At 36.2% G+C, this 19,947-nt stretch overlaps 1 protein-coding gene across 14 annotated transcripts in view; it reads right to left on the bottom strand.

Annotated features, from left to right (window-relative positions):
* The window catches only part of LOC129732887 (disintegrin and metalloproteinase domain-containing protein unc-71), a 932,421-nt gene that overhangs the window by 286,223 nt on the left and 626,251 nt on the right, over window positions 1-19,947 (bottom strand). The window lies entirely within an intron of this gene.

The following is a 19,947-nucleotide window of genomic DNA, read 5'->3' as shown; positions in this document are numbered from 1 at the left end:
GCTTAAAAAACACTAGGACATTAATTGAAAACCTCATATATAATCATGAACTGTGACATAAGGTTGTGTTTCTCCGGCCCTGAGGGTATCCAAAACTAGGGATTTGGCACCGCGGAATTCAGCATATCCAAACCACGTGCTCAATGTCGTTATATTTTTGAATCATTTTGTGCCATGTTCTTGGTCTGTCAGAAAAATTTCAACCTTCTTGTGATTTTCCGTCTTAGAATTGCGTCAAAAGATCGCAGAGTTTCTCCGTTCGCCCACGGAGAGACTTTAATTACTGAAATAAAAAACTTTAAAAAGTAAAACATCATCATAAACAGTTCAAAAAATGAATGAAACATTCTTAAAATTAGCCCTAAAATGAGTCAAAAATTATTGACTCATTTTAGGGCTAATTTATTTTCATTCATTTTTTGAACTGTTTATGATGATGTTTTACTTTTTAAAGTTCTTTATTTACCAGTAATTTAAGTCTCTCCGTGGGCGAACGGAGAAACTCTGCGATCTTTTGACGCAATTCTAAGACGGAAAATCACAAGAAGGTTGAAAATCGATGATCTCTCTTTTTTCCAGTTTGAGCTCTAGGGCGAAGGTTTTGAACAGTGATATTTTTTGGCTGTTTTTGTGTCATTTTTGTTTCATTTGTTGCCATTGTGTACCGATTGAGTGTAATTTTTTACCAGTTCAAGAATATTTAAAAGTGAACAGCACCATTTTTAAATTGTATTTGACCTTTTTCGTGTTTAAATGTTAATATTGTGTTGTTTTTGAATCGTTTCTTGTGTGAGTTTTTAGTAATTGTGTTATTTTTGACTCATTTGTGGCTAATTTTCGGAAGTTATGTTTCATTAGTCTAGGATCATTTTTGCATCATTTTAAGGAAATTTTCTGCTTTGATTTGTGGGTTATTGTTTACACATTAAAGAGCTTTCTAATGCCACTTTGAACTATTTATGTGTCATTTTAAGAACGCCTTTAGAGCATCTGATTTTATATCAGTTTTTGAACTTTCTGTCTATTTAGGGACTATTTTCGGTTATTTTTAAGTTATTTCCAAGTTATTTTAGGATATATCATGCTATTTTGCTTTATTTTTGGATTATTTTTTGAATATTTTGGGCTATTTTATGACCATAAACGGCTCATTTTTATAACATGTTTGAGTTTTTTAAAGCTGTGTTATGACATATATGATTTATGGAGCAATTTTTGAGTTATTATAAATTATTTGGAGTAATTTTAAAATTATTTCAGGTCTTTTCAAGAGAGTTTTGTTATTATTATATCACATTTTCATTGTTTTAGGCCATGTTGAACCATTGGTTACTTTTAGATCATTTTTCAACCATTCTTGTGTTATCCTTGGATTGTTTTCCGAAGTTTTGTAAAGCGGGCGGCAACGTATTCACACATTCTGAATATTACATGTCACGTAAAATATTTTCTCATTAAAATTTCAGTTGCTTCTGACGTAAGCCACGATCTTGTTCGAAAATTTTGTGCAATATCATCTACATTTGCGCATAATATTATGAAACTTTCTATCATAATAGATTAAGGCAATTTTGAAGTAGAATACTTCTCTCGGGAAGTTCGGCTACATAGGGATGTGGAATGAAAATCTAAAACCGAAAAAAGGGAAAAATATGTCCAATTTCAAATGCTAATAAATCGGTTATTATTCGATGGATTTCCTTCGGTCTTGCAGCAATAGATTGGAAAATCTTCTAAGATTCTTCCCAAATGAAGATAATTGTGATTTTATTATTCAAACTCTTGTACTATTGAAAATAGTCAAGCCTTGTCAAAACGAAAAATTCGACCTCTGATTGGTCGTTATATGATTGCTTCCCAAGCACGGTCGACAGATCATATAGTTTGCAATTATAAATATGCTATTTGGCATATATAAGAGGCTGTTTCAGCTGAAGCCGCTCATAATAGTTCGAAACAGCGACAACAGCAGTCATCCCTTAGCAGCGGCAGTAGCAGTGCAGTGGATACCAGCGATAACGGATAGCGGCTTAGCAATGGATGGCGCACTAGTTGCAGCGGATCTCAGTATCGATAGCAGCTGGGCCAGCTGATGCAGAGGCAGCGGATACCAATGGCAGCGTATAGCGGCCACAACTGTGGTATGGCTGTGGATAGCGTAGCAGTTGCAGCGGGTACATCTGACCATGAAACATTTATGCAATAATTGAATGAAAATTGCAATTGCAGCAATCGGCCTTTTTCATTGGTGACCATCAAACACGCAACAATCTGCATCCATGCGACACGGGGACGGGAACATTTTCTTCTTCCAAGCCGCGCAACACGACACAATACATGCTATTATGTTGCCTCAATGAGAGCCCTATCGGTCCGGCTTGACAGAATGTCCACAAGAAATCGTTTTTGTACATCCGTGTTTCGAAACTGAGAAAACCTGTAGGAACTGAAGATAAAGGGGGCCAGAATGAATGAGATGTATTTTTCGTACATTAGTATTATGACAGACGAAATAAATTTTTTTCGAACGTTGTAGATTGGTATAACTGGAAATAATTAAGTCACACCTATTTTTCCAGTTATATCACTTCACAACGTTCGAAAAATTTACGTTCGTTTATTTACTAGAAAAAAAAAAGACTGACACGCAAGCAACCAGGTTATCTTTCTTGTAAAAGTATTCTACTTCAACCTTGCGGTAGTGGCTTTGCACACAACCCTCCTGTGATTTTTTACTTGCGATTCGACATAAAGCTTACTGAAAAATGTGCTGTGAAAAATGAACAAGAACAGAAGGTGTGACTGAGACTCAAAAAAAAAAAAAAATACCTCATACTGACAGGACTCAAGCCCGCAATATCTATTTCTTCGACATGGTGTTTTTGGCCAATTGAACTACTAGGAAGGTAACTTCCCCTAAGAATAATATTTTGTCCCATAACTTGCACGCCGTCGATCAACCACACACCCTTCCTTGGGGAGTTGTTTTTCTGACAGAGAAAGTTCGCACGCTATTTATAGCGACTAACTATATCCTAATTGTTACTATATATTGGTTTATTTTGGGGTCGTTTTTGAATTATTTCAATTATTTTGCAAAACTATTTCCATCCAAATTATTGTAAAGTTATTCGACTCTTACAAGCATTCCTCCTGTGCTCACTTCAAATCAAGTTTCTGTAAAGGGTTTTTACTTTTTTTATTATTCCTGTTGCGAAGAGATTTTTTAAACTAATAAAGATTATCTAAAACAGTAAATAGTAAAATATATTCAATAAGCAACATTCATATAGCTCAATTACACGGATGAAAATTTTAAAAATAAACATTAAATAGCAATTTTGAACCCCTAAATTTGTAACACAGCATTCAAATACCAAAATCAATTGTTTTAACGGATAGAACCATTATTCAAAGAAAGAACAGGCCCTTTGTATTTGTGTGAGTAGCTCCCTGGGATGATTTTTAATCCGTCTGGATAAAAATTGCTAATCAACAGTGTCATTCAGGCGGCAAAGTTCTACGACACCAATCAAGTTTGAGATCTTGAGCTTTGTTGTCCGAAAAGATGCTGTGGTTATTCTCCTTTTATCTATGGTGAAGTGAAGTTCGCGGATCCCTTGACCAATTTAATCATTTTTCCTTCTGGGACAGAAAATAAAAACAGCGGAAAACTACAAGCTAACTGGAGTGTGGAGCTTTGCAGCTCAGCCCTGAGACCTGCCATTCCCGATTTCTTCACTCACAGCTGGCTGCCATTGTCAGGGCAGGATGATGTTGAAAGGTTATTGTAATGAGCCCTGTTGCAAGGGAAAGCTCATCAACATCGTTCATCATTTGGACCTAGAAGAATGCAGAACGTGAATAAGCAGAAGACGGGATTGCATTCGACGATGGCTATGGCGTCATAACCGCGTGGACACACGCTGCTGTCCTTCTAGTCCTCTTGGCCTCTGATTACCAATTCAAATGAAACTGATTGTGATTCAATCGGAACTGCGGTGGATTATCAAGAGCCTGGGAATGAGTTTTCCCTCATAATGGGCTTCCCCTGGCTTGGGTTTTGAATTACCTTTAGCGGGTCTAATTAGAATGGAGAGAAGCTTTGATCATTGTGCTTTGTTTTTTCCTTTTTCGAAATGTCACGATCAACTACCGAATCCTGTGAAAGTAAGGGAAATCCCACCTTCGCGCTTTGACTATAGGTATCACAAAAGTCAGCCTAAACTGTCGATTTGTCAAACTGTCAACTGAAGTGGCTCTCATCCGAAAACTCTTGCCGGATTTTCCGCTTTCAGCAACTCATTCAGCCTCCCTGTAGGCTCCAGCAACAACAACAACAAAAGTCGCCTGCCTGCCTGCCTGTCACTACCAGTGCCAGAGCAGTGTGTCGCGGGTTAGTTTTCGAGAAAAACTGCCACCGGAAAGATGGCACCGTAGTGAAACTTGATCCGTCAAGTGCATTCTCTAGCGCGTTTCCTCGCTCGACAGGGCCGGTGATTGAGCAGAAAAAGCAATGACGCTCTCGCACAAAGCGATTTCCCAGGCTGCTTCCCGTTGGGGTGAGAAGGCTTCTTTTTGGGATCTCGCTATTTTTTTGACGATGGTTTCTCACAGATTCAAGCTGTGTGCAGAACAGAGGCTAAAATAATTAAATTCCACTCTTACCCGCACGTGGAGGCGTCGGACGCACGCACCAACCTCAGTGCGGGGGAGGGAATGGACAGGACAGGGTAGGACAACCCGGTACATTATCAGGTCGGACACTCAACCCTCGGTGAGTGGTTTTGTTAACAAAAGGCTTGAAACCCCAAAATAGGCAGGTACGCTAGGATTTCGTGTTTTTTCGGTCCCTGTTCGGATTCAATTTCCACTTGGATGCCGTTTTTTTTTCGTTACCCTTCCTAGCAAAGCGTTGCTGTAATAGCATACAATTATCATAATTTAATTCCGGCTCAGTCGCCCTCTCACGCGGCACGGCTGAGAAGAGTACTTGTTAAAATTAAATATATTTGGTGGCTGAGCATTGTTTCACAATGTTGTGTTCCACATGAACCCGCGTTTCCAGCAGCGGCGGTCAGTTGAAACGCATTTCATGTGAACCTTTTTTTTTGTTCGTTTTGTTTTATTCAACAACCAGAAGAATTAAATATGTTTAATTTGATTAGCAGTCAGTTGGGGTTGGGGTATGGAGTGACCACGGATGGCAGCAGGCTCAAGTGAAACGCTGGCAAATATGCTAAAAACAACGAGCCTTGAAGCGATATTTTCAATAATGCGCGCGTGTTCCGGTAATGCAGTCCTACCAGTGGCTCGGGTCTGTTTGAGGTTGATAATCGGAAGTGTGAGCTCATGTAAATGAGCGGTACGGTACAACCCTGCCTGATCAGTGTTTAATGGGTTGTTCACCAGATCCTATCAATTTAAACTTTCAATGATCTTTGGCTGGAAATTTCCTCCCAACAATTCGAAAATCCACTGTTCAACTATTGGATTTTTTTAATTTCCAGCTTTCAAAATAAGTTTATTGTAGCATTTCGTCAACAATTGATTAGCATTTTTTGTCACATCGAACACGACAGTCGAATCGGTTTCACAAATCCTAGAAACCTCAAAATTTACCTAACCATAAAAATCCCTGAAACCCCTTACCCTCCTTAGCATTCCGAAAGTCTCAAAACAATACAAAATATCATATGAATCTCAAAAATCAATAAGTCCGCAATATTTTAGATACTCTTAAATTCCTCAAAATTTAAACTGAAACCATCAAAGTAGATTTACTACCAGTGACCGAAGCATTCAACAACTCGCCATCAATTGATTAGCAGGACAGTCCAATAAATTCTATAGATTTTGTAATTTTTATTTTAATTTAAACTTCAATGCACAAAATCAGGAAAATGTTAAAAAAAAATTAATGTTTTTAAAATATTCAAAACCTCGAAATGATCGAAATCTTTAAAATTTCAAAAACCATTGAAGTGATTGAAAATCCTGAAATTTTTAGTGGGCTTACAATTTGCTATAATTTTTGAAACTTCGAAAATGGTTGGGATTCATTAAATCCTTAAAACCTCGGAAACTCTTCTGAAGCTATTTTGAATTTCCAACCTATATTGTAGATTTTCAACCACTAAATTTAAATTCTCAAAAAAAATCTTAAATTCGTAAACCTCATAAATTTCTTAAAAATTTTTAAAATCCCGAGAGGATAAAAAATAATCTACAAATCTCTTAAGAATCACGAATATTCTTAAAAAGCTGCGTAAAACTCTTGAAATTCTTGAAAGGATTTCTTCCTATAAGTAGCAAATGGCTTGCTCTTCGAACTAATTTCTTTTGTTTTTGTCTCACGACGCACTTTAAAATCCCAAAAATATAAGACAACTAACATATGTGAAATCTTCCGAATACTCGAAAAACGATAAATTTTAATTTTCTCGAAATTATTAGAACGTTAGGATTTTTCAGAATGTTAATACATCCTAAATTTTAAACATTCTACAATCTTTCACTGCTCCAAAATCATAAAAATGTTGATGATCCCACAAATTTTTACGTTTGCAAGTTCTAGTAGTCCAAAAAATTGAAAATATTCAGAATTCCGACAACCACAGAACTTTTGAAATATCCCCCAACTCCTATAAAACTAGAAAAAATTTTGAAACTTCAATAACTCTTCAGAACTCAAATGAAAAATGTTTAAAGGACAAAAAAAAAAATCTCCAAGTCTTAGAAAACAATAACTTTTGAAAAATTTCAAGAGTCTTGAAAGCTCCGCACATCCTTGAATAACTAAAAATCACGTATTATCAAATAAGTTCTTTGAAGTTTGTTGAATCTCAGATATTATATGTATTCTTGGAATCCTGAAAACTTGAAATAGCTGACCAAAAATCTCTTAAGATTCTTTAAACTTGTTTCAATCCCAATGGTTAAGATTCTATAAAACTTTCTGATTCTAGAAACCGTCGAAACATCAAAGAAAAATCAGTAGGTAAAGATTAAAACTGATACCGTCAAAAAAATATCTCGGGGAACGGCAAAAATTATTCAAAATTCAACTGGAAACCTGAATTATTCCACCTAGCAGTGCAGAAACCTTTATTATACTAACTATTACTATTATTATGCCAGTAAACCATAAATCGTTTAAAATTAAATTTAAAAGATAGTTTTCTAGAGGATGACCAAAATACGATAATTGAATCAAACCTCGACGTGATTTCCACAAATATTGTAAATGTCATCACTGGACATTGGGTTATATTTTTTCGACCCCAAACCATTTTTTTATATAGATAGAAACAACTAATGAATTTTTGACATTATCGAACGTGCAGAAACAATAAAGATAACAATGATGCAGATTTTATTCTAGAACAGCAAACATGTTTGTTAATCCATAATCCAATAATCCATAATCCAAGCATTAATGGCTTCGTTTTCAAAAATCGCAAAATCTAAAAAAGAACATAATGATTGTAGATTATGAATTAGCATCGAATATTTCCTACGAATTGCAGCAAAGTTCTACAAACTTGCTCTCAAGAAATTGAAGTTCAGAATTATACGGTAACGCGTTACATGCTTTGTTACCATATAAAAATTACTTGAATCATACGTGTGATTATTTCAAAAAATCAACAAAAATCTTGATAAAATCTGTGAGGATGGAATGCTAAAAGATATCATTGAAATTCATATAACTGCTGTTGAAAGTTGTCAGTTCAATTCTATTTCAAATGCATTATTCGAAAATAAAGGTTTTACGCAAGACTTAAGGATTTTGGCTTTTTAAAGTGTGTTCGAGAAAGTTACGCTTTTTTAAGGCCTAGGCTGTGTGGTAAAATCCAAAACATTTTCAGAACTCTAGAAAACTCGCTCGGTATGATATTCAAAGAGCTTTGGAGCTTCCGTTTGCACTTGTAAACACCAAAATCGGATAATGCGTTCAGTAAGAAAGGAGGGATTTGTTCGTGTTTTTCTTTGTTCGATTTTGATAGTTCTTTCCTTCAAGTTGAATTCTACAGTTGCCCTGTTGACTTTCCTCTTAAGAAAAACAAATTCCTATTCCAATAAAACTAGCCAGAATAACGTTTAATAGTTCTCTTCAGGGAAGTGCAATTATGGCGCGATATTGGTAGTAGGTACGAGGCTTCGATAAGACCACTTTTCATGACAAAAACAAGTCCTTTGTTTAATAAAAATGGCCAAAAGAATATTATTCCTCTGCAGGGAATAATAATTGGTGATATTGGTAGGATAGAAAGAGGCTTGGTATAGTAGAGCAGTAAGCTTGAAACGGAAGGGTAAAACCTTGCACGGATATAAATGATAATCATGTCACTTACTTATAAAGTGTGCTCTCGATGTTCACTTCTCAGTTTTCAATTTGTACCCCTATGTAATTCCATATCAAAAAATTCAAATTAAGTGCTCCTGAAGACCAGATATTACAGAACACAAATTAAGCTTTGAACGCCTAGAAACGTTGGCAAATGAGGAATATGTATGCTAAGTTGAACCAATAATGACTAACAGATGTTGCTCAGACAGTGAAAATGGTCATAAGATTCCAAATTAGCAATGACGAAAAAAAGTATCTTCAGATTAGAAAATGGGGAGAAAAGATGGTAAACAACGTTTAAACACTGATAACAAATTGCGCTCAGAATGGCGTTAATTTTTTTAGGCCAGAGAAGGTAAGAAATGATTCTAAATTGATGATAGAATGACCAGTATATTTTAATAAAGTAAAAAGTCAAATTTTCTAGAGAAGACCCAAATAGAAAAAGATCCGAAATTTTGGCGTAGAAAACGTTTCTCAGAGACAGGAAAAACTACGCTAATTTGTGCTCAAACAAACAAAGAGAAACCAAAAAGGCAAAAGAAGATTTTCAAATTGAAGCTTAGATGAGAAGTGACACATTTTTTAAGGAAAACCCGAAAACGTCTAAAACGCCAAATAAAGAGAAAATAAAAGCTAAAAGGATCTGATCTGATCATCCCTAACTTTAGTACTGTTCCCAACCTCTTTCGAACGTCGACACCCGACCGTCCAATTCCACGGAATCGCTACATGATAATATTTAGAGAACAAGAAACTACCATGTCTTATGTCTGACGTTTCGGCCTTTGGACTTGGTCTTCCTCAGCAGATCCACAAATTTTTTAAAACATTTTATATAAATAGTACATTTTTGTTTTCTTCAAAAACTCTAACATTGTTTTGCCTTTCTCCTAGAAAGGTATAGCAATCACTGGAAAAACCAAAGGTATAAAAGTGGTCCCAATGGCAGAATGTCATATACCACTCGACCCCTTTCGACGAACTGAGCATTTTCTGTATGTATGTATGTATGTGTGTATGTGTGTGTGTATGTGCAACTTTTTTTTCTCACTCACTATTCTCAGAGATGGCTGGACCGATTTTCATAAAATTAATTGCAAATGAAAGGTCAAGTTGCGCCATAGGTTGCTATTGAATTTCATCGTAATCGGATTTTTAGTTTGGAGGTTATGTATCAAAATGTAAAAATCACGAAACATCAATATCTCAGAAACCACACAACCGGTTTCAATAAAACTGGTTTCAAATGATCGGGCTGTCTCTAGAACTCGTAACTTTTAAATTTCGTTATGATTGAACGTATGGTTTGAAAGTTATGTAAAGAAAAGTTATCCTGAGATTGTTTAAACTCACTCATTTTCCTCAGAGATGGCTGAACCGATTTTCACAAAATTAGTGTCAAATGGAAGGTCTAGTTGCCCTTTAGGTTGCTATTGAATTTCATTGCAATCGGATTGTAACTTTGTACGTTGTTCATAAAAATGTGAAATCACGTAATGAAAGTAAACATATTGACTTTCTCCTAACGATCACTGGCTAAATAAAAGGTAGAAAAGTGATCCAAATGGCCGAATGTCATATGCTACTCGACTCAGTTCGACGAATCGAGCATTTTCTGCATGTATAGGTATATATGTGTGTGTGAGTGTGGGTGTGTACGTGTGTATGTGCACCTTTTTTCGCACTCACTTCTCTCAGAGATGGTCTGACCGATTCTTTCTATCTTGGTGTCAAATGAAGGGTCTATTTGCCGCTTAGGTTGCTATTGAATTTCATTGTAATCAAACTTTTAGTTTTGGCGCTGCGTCAGAATGTAAAAATCGCTCTTATATCTCAGAAGCTGACAGAACATAGTTGAATTCAAATTAATGGGCTTTTTAACCCTTAAACAATGAATTTCATAGTGTTTAAACATGTGGTTTGAAAGTTATAGAAAGAAACGTAACCCGGAGACTGTTGAAAACTATAGCTACGATCAAAATATGTGGCCTCAACATCATTTTAATTTGATATTGTACTATTTCAATTTTTGCGGCTTTGCTCGGGATTGAAGTTGAAATTCAAGTCATTTCTATCATTTCAAGTTTTGCCTTTTCCCTAGAAACTTACAGCAATCACTGCAAAAACTAAAGGTATAGAAGTGCTCAAAAGGGCCGAATGTCGTATACAACTCGACTTAGTTCGACGAGCTGAGCATTTTCAGCATGTGTATGTGTGGGTGTGTGTGTAACGCTCTCCCAATCTCACTCGATTTTCTCAGAGATGGCTGAACCGATTTCAATGAAACTAATTGCAAATGAAAGGTCTAGTCTCCCTATAAGACCCTATTGAATTTTATTGTAATCTGATTTCTAGTTGAGAGGTTATGTATCAAAATGTAAAATCACGAAACATCAATATCCAGAAACTACACAACCTATTTGAACAAAATTGGTTTCAAATGAACGGGCTCTCTAGAAAATTCTTAACTTTTGAATTTTATGAAGATTGAACATTGAACATTGGTTCAGAAGTTATGGAAAGAAACGTGTTCTGGAGACTATTTTATGTCATTCATGTTTCTCAGAGATGGCTCGACCGATTCTCATAAAAGTGTCATATGGAAGATCTTGTTGCCCCATAAGACCCTGATGATTTTTTTTTGGAAAGGGATCTTTGTTATGCTTTAAAATGTGAAATCCAGCTATGAAAAGAAATATATTCCGAAGACTACTTGGACTCACTCACTTTTCTCAGAGATGGTTGACCCGATTTTCACAGAATTAGTATCAAATGAAAGGTCTAGCTGCCTCATAACACCCTATTGAATTTTGCTGTAATCGGGCTGTAACTTCGTCTGTAATGTATCGAAATGTAAAAATTACGAAACTTCATTATCTTAGAAACTACACAACGGATTTGAACAATATTGATATAAGATGACCGGGCTTGTTAAGGGTTAACTGATGAATTATGATTGAACACGTGGTTTCAAAGTTTGGCTGTCCTATACGTTACCTTTTCATTTGATTGTAATCAAACTTAAGCAACCGTTATGTTTCAATTTGTAAAACAACGAAAGTCTATTATCTCAAGTATCACACGACTTATTTGAACACAACTAGTGTCATACAAACGAGTCATTTCTCAAACTTACAAATAACAACTTCATAACAATTTGATATGCTGTTCAAAAGTTTTGTAAAGAAAAGAAATTCAAAGACTATTCAAAACTATACCAGCTTTGACCAATATATTTGGCCTCAACATGATTTAAATGTGGTATCGTACTATCTGAACGTTCCCGGTATCGCTCGTGATTAAATTGTTCGAAATTGAGAGTCATTTCTTTTATTTCGCTATTTCTTAAGCACTAACATTACGTCAAATTTCTTATTTTATACTTTAATTACAACATCAATATTTTAGAACTCAAAGAGTGAATATACCTTTATTGGATTTATGCATTCATGTAAATCTATTTTTACAAATAATAAGTTTGAATGAGAAAGGCTGAGTCTGACCGCTAGGTGGAGTAATTTAGGTTTTTTTTCTCAAAAAACTTATATGAAGTTGTATTGTTTCTCGTTCAGCGTACAAAGCTTCACGATAGGTTGACATAGCTAGAATGTTTTCACATCTACAGCACTCTTCAGACTGTAAACTACAGGACAGATGTTGAAAGAATAAGCTCGATGTATGCCGGACTATTCGTACGATTGCGAAAAAACAATCAGAACCGAAACAAATATTCCACCATCAGCTCCAATACCACCATCACCCCGGGCACCATCTCCACCAGGCCCATCGTTTCCAAAACAGCTTGGAACGACATCACTGCCACGACCATAAACAATAGATGCAGTTTTATCTCCACTGAGCAGGAATAGTGAGCGGGATAGAGTATCACTCTTGCCCTTTACTTATCAACCACACCAATATTGTTTTCATACATTTTTATATATAGAAACGAAAACTATAAGTTAGAGTACATCTTCGTGTCATCAGAGGTGCGATAATAAGCCCGAGGAAACGAATTAAATCCACCAACACATCGTGCTTTTTGATGCAGTAAAAGTTTGTAGGTAGTTCTAAAGCTTAAACTAACTCTAACAGTTCAATATAGGTACTTTAAAGTAGAACCTATCGATAGCTATGGTTGTCATAGCTATCGTAAAGCTTCGTACGCTGAACGACAAACAGTACAACTGTATGTAAGTTTTTTGGGGAAAAAACAATGCTAGAGTTTTTGAAGAAGAAAAAGTACTATTTATATAAAATGTTTTAATAAATTTGTGGATCCCCTGAGGAATACCAAGTTCAAAGGCCGAAACGTCGGACATAAGACATAATTGCGTTTTGATACACCCTTAAGACTGAAAAAGCCGTATTTCCCTTGAAAAAAAAAAACTACGAAAAACAAAACAAAATCCAGGAAGTAAGTGAAATGCATAAATATCGATGCACAGGAACTGGGAATGAATAATAAAAATGCATAGAGAATCGAGGTAAACTAAAAATAGCTTGGAGCACAAATGGAATGGACAAGGGTACAATGAGTACTACAAAGAGAAAAAAAAATCAAAAAGAATCGTTACAACTTAAGATTCATAGACGAAAAATAAAAAAAATACAACAAACAAAAAAACCTCCAAACACAGAGCAGAAAGTAATCGAAAAATTAAAAAGATAAATGAAGTGATAATGAAAGCCAAATAGAAGAAAAAAAGTTGCTGCTGCAAATCAAAGAGATCGTGATAGAAGGAAGATACAAAATAATTATAGTAGTGATGGCTGATTGACGAATGACAAACGGATGGTCAATGACTACGGGGGGTGCACCGAACCCCCTACCAGAACTTTTCGATTAGAAATTAAAAGTCTGATATAATTCCGTACGAACGAGATGCTTGCAGCGGAATGTGTGTACGGAATGTTTGCTAATTCAGGATTAATTTATTAGGTAAATCAAACTTAATGCTAACCCACTGAAAAACCGGCAGAGGAACAATTCTCTTTTCCGATTTTTTAGCCTTCCTAATTACACTGAAACGAAAACCTTATCGTATGTTTTCTTTGTTACCTTCCTAATCACAGCCATTAGCCGTTTTTTTTTCTTTAGGAAACAGGATGTCTAATGTCGGAAGTCATTCCGACAAATGAATGTGAAAAACATACTATTTCAGACTATGCAACGTCTGTGAGAACATAATATAGCGGTTATACCTGATTCTGAGAAGGTGGCCTGTACATCTCCCCCTACTCATGAGATGTAAGTCATCTGGAAGAGAAAACTTACGCCGATCAATTGATGGCTGAGATAAGTTACTGGATAAGTGGAATCGGAGGGGCATGTCTGGGAGCGGAGGTTCTCATCTATCGGATGATGGAAGTTAGCTAGTGATTGTCATCTTCGTAGTGTAGATACACACGAGCGCCGTGCGCTATGGTGTAATATGACCCATGTTTGTTTTTTAGTGCAGGTTATGAACTTCAGCCTTTGGCATGTGCCGTCAATTTTTAAAATTATATAACTGAAAAGCTGCCATAATTGCCTGATATAACAGATTATTGTGATACGTACAAGTATTATTTCATAGAAAGTTTTTTAAGATATGAATTGTATAGACTCACCGCTGCGAGTTTATTTATTAGTGGTATATATTTTTTCTTCTTTTTCGATAGAAATTCACAAGTCAAGCACCAGTAAGCACACCTAAATTTCACTTTATTTGATTGCCTCGAGCTTTGGGTTTCCGTGGACATGCGCCAACAATTTTGACAGAACTTAAACATCCACCAACAAACGCCGAATGAAAAATGACAGATGGATGATGATGGATTACAGATGAAAGAATAAATAGATGAACGACGAATGATGAATGATTAAAAATAATGGTGACGATCTCAATTATGATGAAGCTCAGGATAACATTAGGAAAGACTTTGATAATAATTCTGCTGATAAAATCTCGCTTTGCTTAAATTTTCACACTCATCAATTATTCCCTTGAAGACAATAAAACTTCACCAAACTTAGTAACGCTCTTCAATGGGACTTACAACTTTTTCCACCCTCGAAACAAGGTGCTAATGTTGGGCCCATCAAGCGAATGTAATCCACTTTCAAATCCCACCGGAAAGTAGGCGCGTTAGAGCGCGGTCGGCGTGTTCGTAGAAGTTTTAATGAAAATGCGGAAAATTCTCCGCCAGATTCGTCTTCACCACCACACCGGTACAACCGCAAGCAAGTATAATGACGAGCGATAAACAAATCAAAATCCGCTTAAGCTCGCTCGCCTGGTCCGTCGTCGGTCGGAATTATACCGCTCCGGGGAATCTTGCACTTACCAGTGAAAGGTATGTAGCATCAATCGACCCGGTTGTATGACACCACAAATCAGCTTAAGCTGCGATTCGTCCACCCACCTTTGCAGGACAAGAAATCCATAGGAAAAACTTCATCAGCATGAGTAAATATTTGGCGAATAATCTCCCCAGCGGAATTAATTCAATGACACCGCCGAGGACGACGAAACCCATGAATGCGTTTGCGCTGGAACAGCGGTTGTATTGTTCTAACTTCGCTTGGAAGGTCGGTTACCAACCGCAGAAGTTTGCATTGCTTCCCGGATAATGCAAATTCTGCGATCATGGTTTTCGAGTTGCAGCAACAGCAACAGTAAAAACACGAGACAGGTGAGGACATAAATTCCCCACCAAATTGACGGGAGACACATGCTTCAACTCAGCGGTAGATCCACCTTGTTTACTCCCACAGCACGGGGAAAAGTTTCCAGAGTACAGTAAATACGGACTGATCCACTGCCGCAGCAGCAGGGAATTGATTCACAACTCAGAATGGTTGAGCAAATTTGTGTCTCACAACACCGGAGCGAGTTCTGATTACTAGCTTCACAATCATTGAACGAGTGGCGTAACGAAGCTTAAAACTTTTCGCTTTTCTCCCCAGTTTATGGTGATTTAATTATTTGACAGAATCATGATTCGGAATTTCGACTTGTAGGTGGCTTGTTTCATAACCGATTTAGCAGATCTGCAGAAGTTGGTAGCATGAAATCCATTTAGGAAATCGAGAAAATCTTACCTCTCCCTACACACACCACAAAGCTTGAAAAGTGAATCTTCTCAGCTGCTACTGTAGGACTTTCCAAAAACCTCGTCCCGAAAACCACAAATGCTTGCGGTTTGCCGTGTGCTTTTTGCATTCCGACGGGCGTGTTACCGAATTTCATCAAAGCTAATCTACCGAATCGCATCCGTTCGAATGGGTTGTTGTTGTGCTGCTTTTTGGGTCCTTGTTTTTTCCCCCAGAACCTTCTAGTCCGGCAAATGGCAAAAATGGTACTACGAATCTGTATCGTTCGGTTCCGAAAAGTTGGCTACCTTTTGCGAAGACTGTGCGACTGTGTGTGGAGCTGACATAACCGCAGAGTTTGAACTACACTCGAGTCAAACCAGACACACACACACACACACGTACACACAGACGCACCAACAGATGAGAAGGACTTGCCGGCAACCGGGGAACAGAATCATCCGAGCTAGTGACTGTGTGTGCTTAAGTTGATTGTAAATATTTTATTGGTCTGACTGCACCATCCTCTGGCTGCTGGTGCTGCTCAAAAACGTCGAATGAGTCTAAGCTGGAGTGTTGGTTGATTCCAGAGTGTCCACATTTGGATTATTCCTGTTTCGAGTTAATGCCATTCGACGAACGACAATACAAACACCTAGAAGATAATGATTATTTTGTTGTCGGGTGATTATTTTGTATTTCTAACAGTGGTAATTTTGTATCTAGAACCACTTATTGGTATATGAGAGTGGAAATTGTTTTGGACTATTCATAAAGTTTTTGCATCATTTTATTTTTACTGTCGTTCTGGTTAACGGAAAAATAGTTGAAACTAAGAAATTATAATATAAGTAGTGCCTGTATTAAATGGAGTTTGCGTAAAATTGTTTCCTTAATTTTCGAGGAAAAAAAATATAAACAAACAAATAGGACGCCCATGGGAAATCCTTTTCACACATTCGTCTGGAATTTGGAAAATAAACAAATTGTAATAGAGTTTACAGTTATTATAAATTATTAAAAATTTATGGGGAGATCAACAAAAAATATGCTAATTATTGGGAATAGTACACAAAATTTATTGTTGTATCACTTGAATAGCAAAGCATTGAATATTTTAGATAAACATTTCCCCAGAAGTTAGAAAAAAACTCAATTATAAACCACTGCAAACTCTGCTTCTACCATTATTAGATAGATTTCGAATTGTGAACTCAAAAAGTAGACTTCTTTCGTATTTTGTCCCTTTCTCTGGACTCTTAGTTCCTGCTTTTAGAGCACTGATAAAGCAAAGCAAAGCCTTGGTGCTACATTCCGATTCGGAACTTGACCTTCTGTTAATTTATACACAGACTTCGCAACCGGCTGTTTAGTGTACAGGACAATTGCGGGGCTAGCGCTACGATCCTACGGACACTAACAGTCTCTCCCGAGCCGAGACTCGAGCCCATGACGACTGGCTTGTTGGGCCAGCATCGTACCTCGAGACCATCTGGGAGAGCACTGATATTTAACTCAAATACTTCTGATTGCGCGTTTGGAATTCCCTGAAATTAGCTTTATGCTTATTTCGAAGTGGAGTTTTCCAATTCTGGATTTCGAAAGTCGAATTCCTGTTCATAGATTTGTTCTTGTTTGTGTTCAGACATCTTATGAATAGCACCAAGAAGAGCAAGAAAAAAAAACGAAGCAAATTAAATGCTTTGAAAAAATGGCGTCAATATAAACTGGAGTTTTTTATTTGAAATGATTTGGAAAAGACCCACAAATAAACCAATGAAAATTATCCCAAATAACCCGAAAATGATATAGTCCACAAATGATCAAAAGCCTATTCAATGCATACATACATTGAATACAATTGAATACAATACATACATTAAATACATACATACATGACTTTAAAAATTCTTTAAAATGCCCCTAAAATGAATCAAAATTATAGGAAATGTTATCAAACAATTGAAAAATACTCCCGATAAACCGAACATGGCATAAAATAACCTCAAAGGATTTCAGAAATGTTATAAAAATGCTACAAATATGCCTTCAATTTGATCATAACCGAAAATGGGCGAAATAATTCAAATATTATTTGTGTACAGGCTTGCTATTCTCGTTAATATGTGAAAAACGCAGAGTGAATATTCACCGCCCACGTCTTGCCCAATATGAGCGTTGCGTGTAGCGATTTTTTGCACCACACTTTATCCTTCTGCTTTGTGTTCGCAGATAAATCAGCGAGCCAAGAGTGGTGAATCACTCTAGTGAGAATATATAGAAGTACATGTACGCAGTGCACCGTGATGATTGGATTTTTTCAGTTTCGAGATGAAAGCAAACAACGCAATCTACTTTCCTACCTAAATGCTCCCCTTATTTGATATATGTAGACACACTGCAGTTAGCTTTGTTGTGTAGTTCTAGTTATTGAGCGTAATGACCTTTCGTATGAGAAAGCTTACACAAGTTTAATATGTCTCAGGAGAGATATTTCAGATTCCACAGCGGCGATTTCTTGCACACTCTTCAGAGATAAACAATTCGCTGCTCGCAGTGATAGATATTCTTCTACACGTTAGTGGTTTTCCGATGAGAAGCTTTTCTGTGTTCAAACAAAAAGTCAAAAACATCATTGAAATAAAAGAAAATAACAAGAAACTTAGTCACAAATGATTCAAAATTCGAAAAAAAAATGGATGAAAAGTATCACCGAAATGGACTCCTAGAAGAAACGAACCAAAAATAACGTAAGTCACAAAAATAGGCACAATAAACCAACGGTCTACGAATTGTATTGAAAAGATCTGAAAATGGTTTGAAAATTACATTCCGTTGTCACAAAAGGGCGACAAATGAAGTAAAAATGATACCAAAATTGCTCATAAATAACATTTGAGAGGAATAAAAATTATATAAAATAGCATACACAATGAGGTTTCACTAAAATGGCATATTATACTAACAAAGCAAGATAGTAGAAACTAATGAAAAATTGATTTAAATCTGGTTCATATCACGTAGAAAAATATATAGTAATAACTTTAAAACCAAGACTATTTAAACTTTTTAGCTCTAAGCTCCAGGTTTTTTTTATGTTCTGAATAATACTCAGTCCAATTAAATTATACAGGAACTACGCATCATAGTATTTTTCGTTGTTTTTACTGACAGTGCACCTAAAGAAAATACTGAAAACTTAAATTGATTTTTTTTGAATTACTCAAAAACAATCTGAAGAAAACCCAAAAATGAATAAAAAATAGCTTCGAAAAGCCACAAACTGCGTCTAACTCAAACAAAATTATCAAAAAAAAAAAAAAAAACAAAATTGAGCGGGGGCGTCTCCGCCAACCACGCTCGACGCCTGGGTTCGAATCCCACCGCCGACATATGTGTCGATGGTTGTGAGGTGGCGTGATCCACTCACAACCAACCCAACTGGTCTAGATTCAATCCTAGCCGACACCGGGAGATTTTCTGAGGCGAAAAATCTCTGGGATCACGCCTTCCATCGCATGAGGAAGTAAAGCCGTTGGCGCCGGTCCGTTAATAAACGGGTCGTGAGTTAGGGTCCTGGGTGTGGAGTCGCCTCCCTGGGCGTCGGTGATTGGCCACAACAGTGGCGGAACTAGACCGACGGAAAATAAGCGAGAATAGAAAAAAAAAACAAATTGTTCAAAAACAGATAAAAAATATTTATAAAAAGTGTCAAATTGGACTGAAAAATACATAAATGATTCAATGTGTCCCAAAATTAGTGCTGATAACACAAGAATTTAACATAGAAGTGAACAGCAAATAGTTACAAAATGTCACAAAAAAGCAGAAGAAAAATTTTAAACACATCAAATTGCCTAGGAATGCTACAGAAATGGACCGAAAATAACACGAGGGTCATCCAAAAACAATCAAAAATTACCAAAAATTATATGAAAATAATCCAAAGATGTATGAAAGTAACAAAAAAACAACTCGAAAACTATTCATTAATGAACTAAACATAAACATAGAAGAATGGCTCTAGAGTAGCTTGAAAAAAGCCCTGAAATTACTTAAATCCCACAAAATGACACCCAAAATGAGTCCAAAATTAAACAAAAATTGGCACAAAAATAATTTAGAACTTCTACGATAGAAGTATAGCAAAAATAATATGATACGTTGTGGAAAATAATTAAGATTACTAAAATTTTAAAACACAAACAAACACCAACATACCAAGGCATTGAAGTTATACAAATGTGATGATAAGATTGAGATTTGATAAATGGTTTGAAATAAAAATGATGTAGGAAACGGAAAGGCAGGATGATTTTAGGAAAAAAAGTGGGAAATGAAGAAACATGATAGAATTGGTCTGAAAATGATCCAAAATGAGCATTACACCTTCAATCAATCAAATGTAATATATACTTAGTGAGTGATTCTATCAAAAGCATGACTAAAATTAATAAATGAAAACTACGCACAATGGTCACAAAAAAATACTAAAAGTTTCTGGAGCAAATCT

The sequence above is a fragment of the Wyeomyia smithii genome, chromosome 1 (assembly GCF_029784165.1).
Source record: "Wyeomyia smithii strain HCP4-BCI-WySm-NY-G18 chromosome 1, ASM2978416v1, whole genome shotgun sequence".
NCBI lineage: Eukaryota > Metazoa > Arthropoda > Insecta > Diptera > Culicidae > Wyeomyia > Wyeomyia smithii.
Note: the sequence above shows the minus strand (reverse complement) of the source record. Positions and strands in the feature narration are given on the sequence as shown.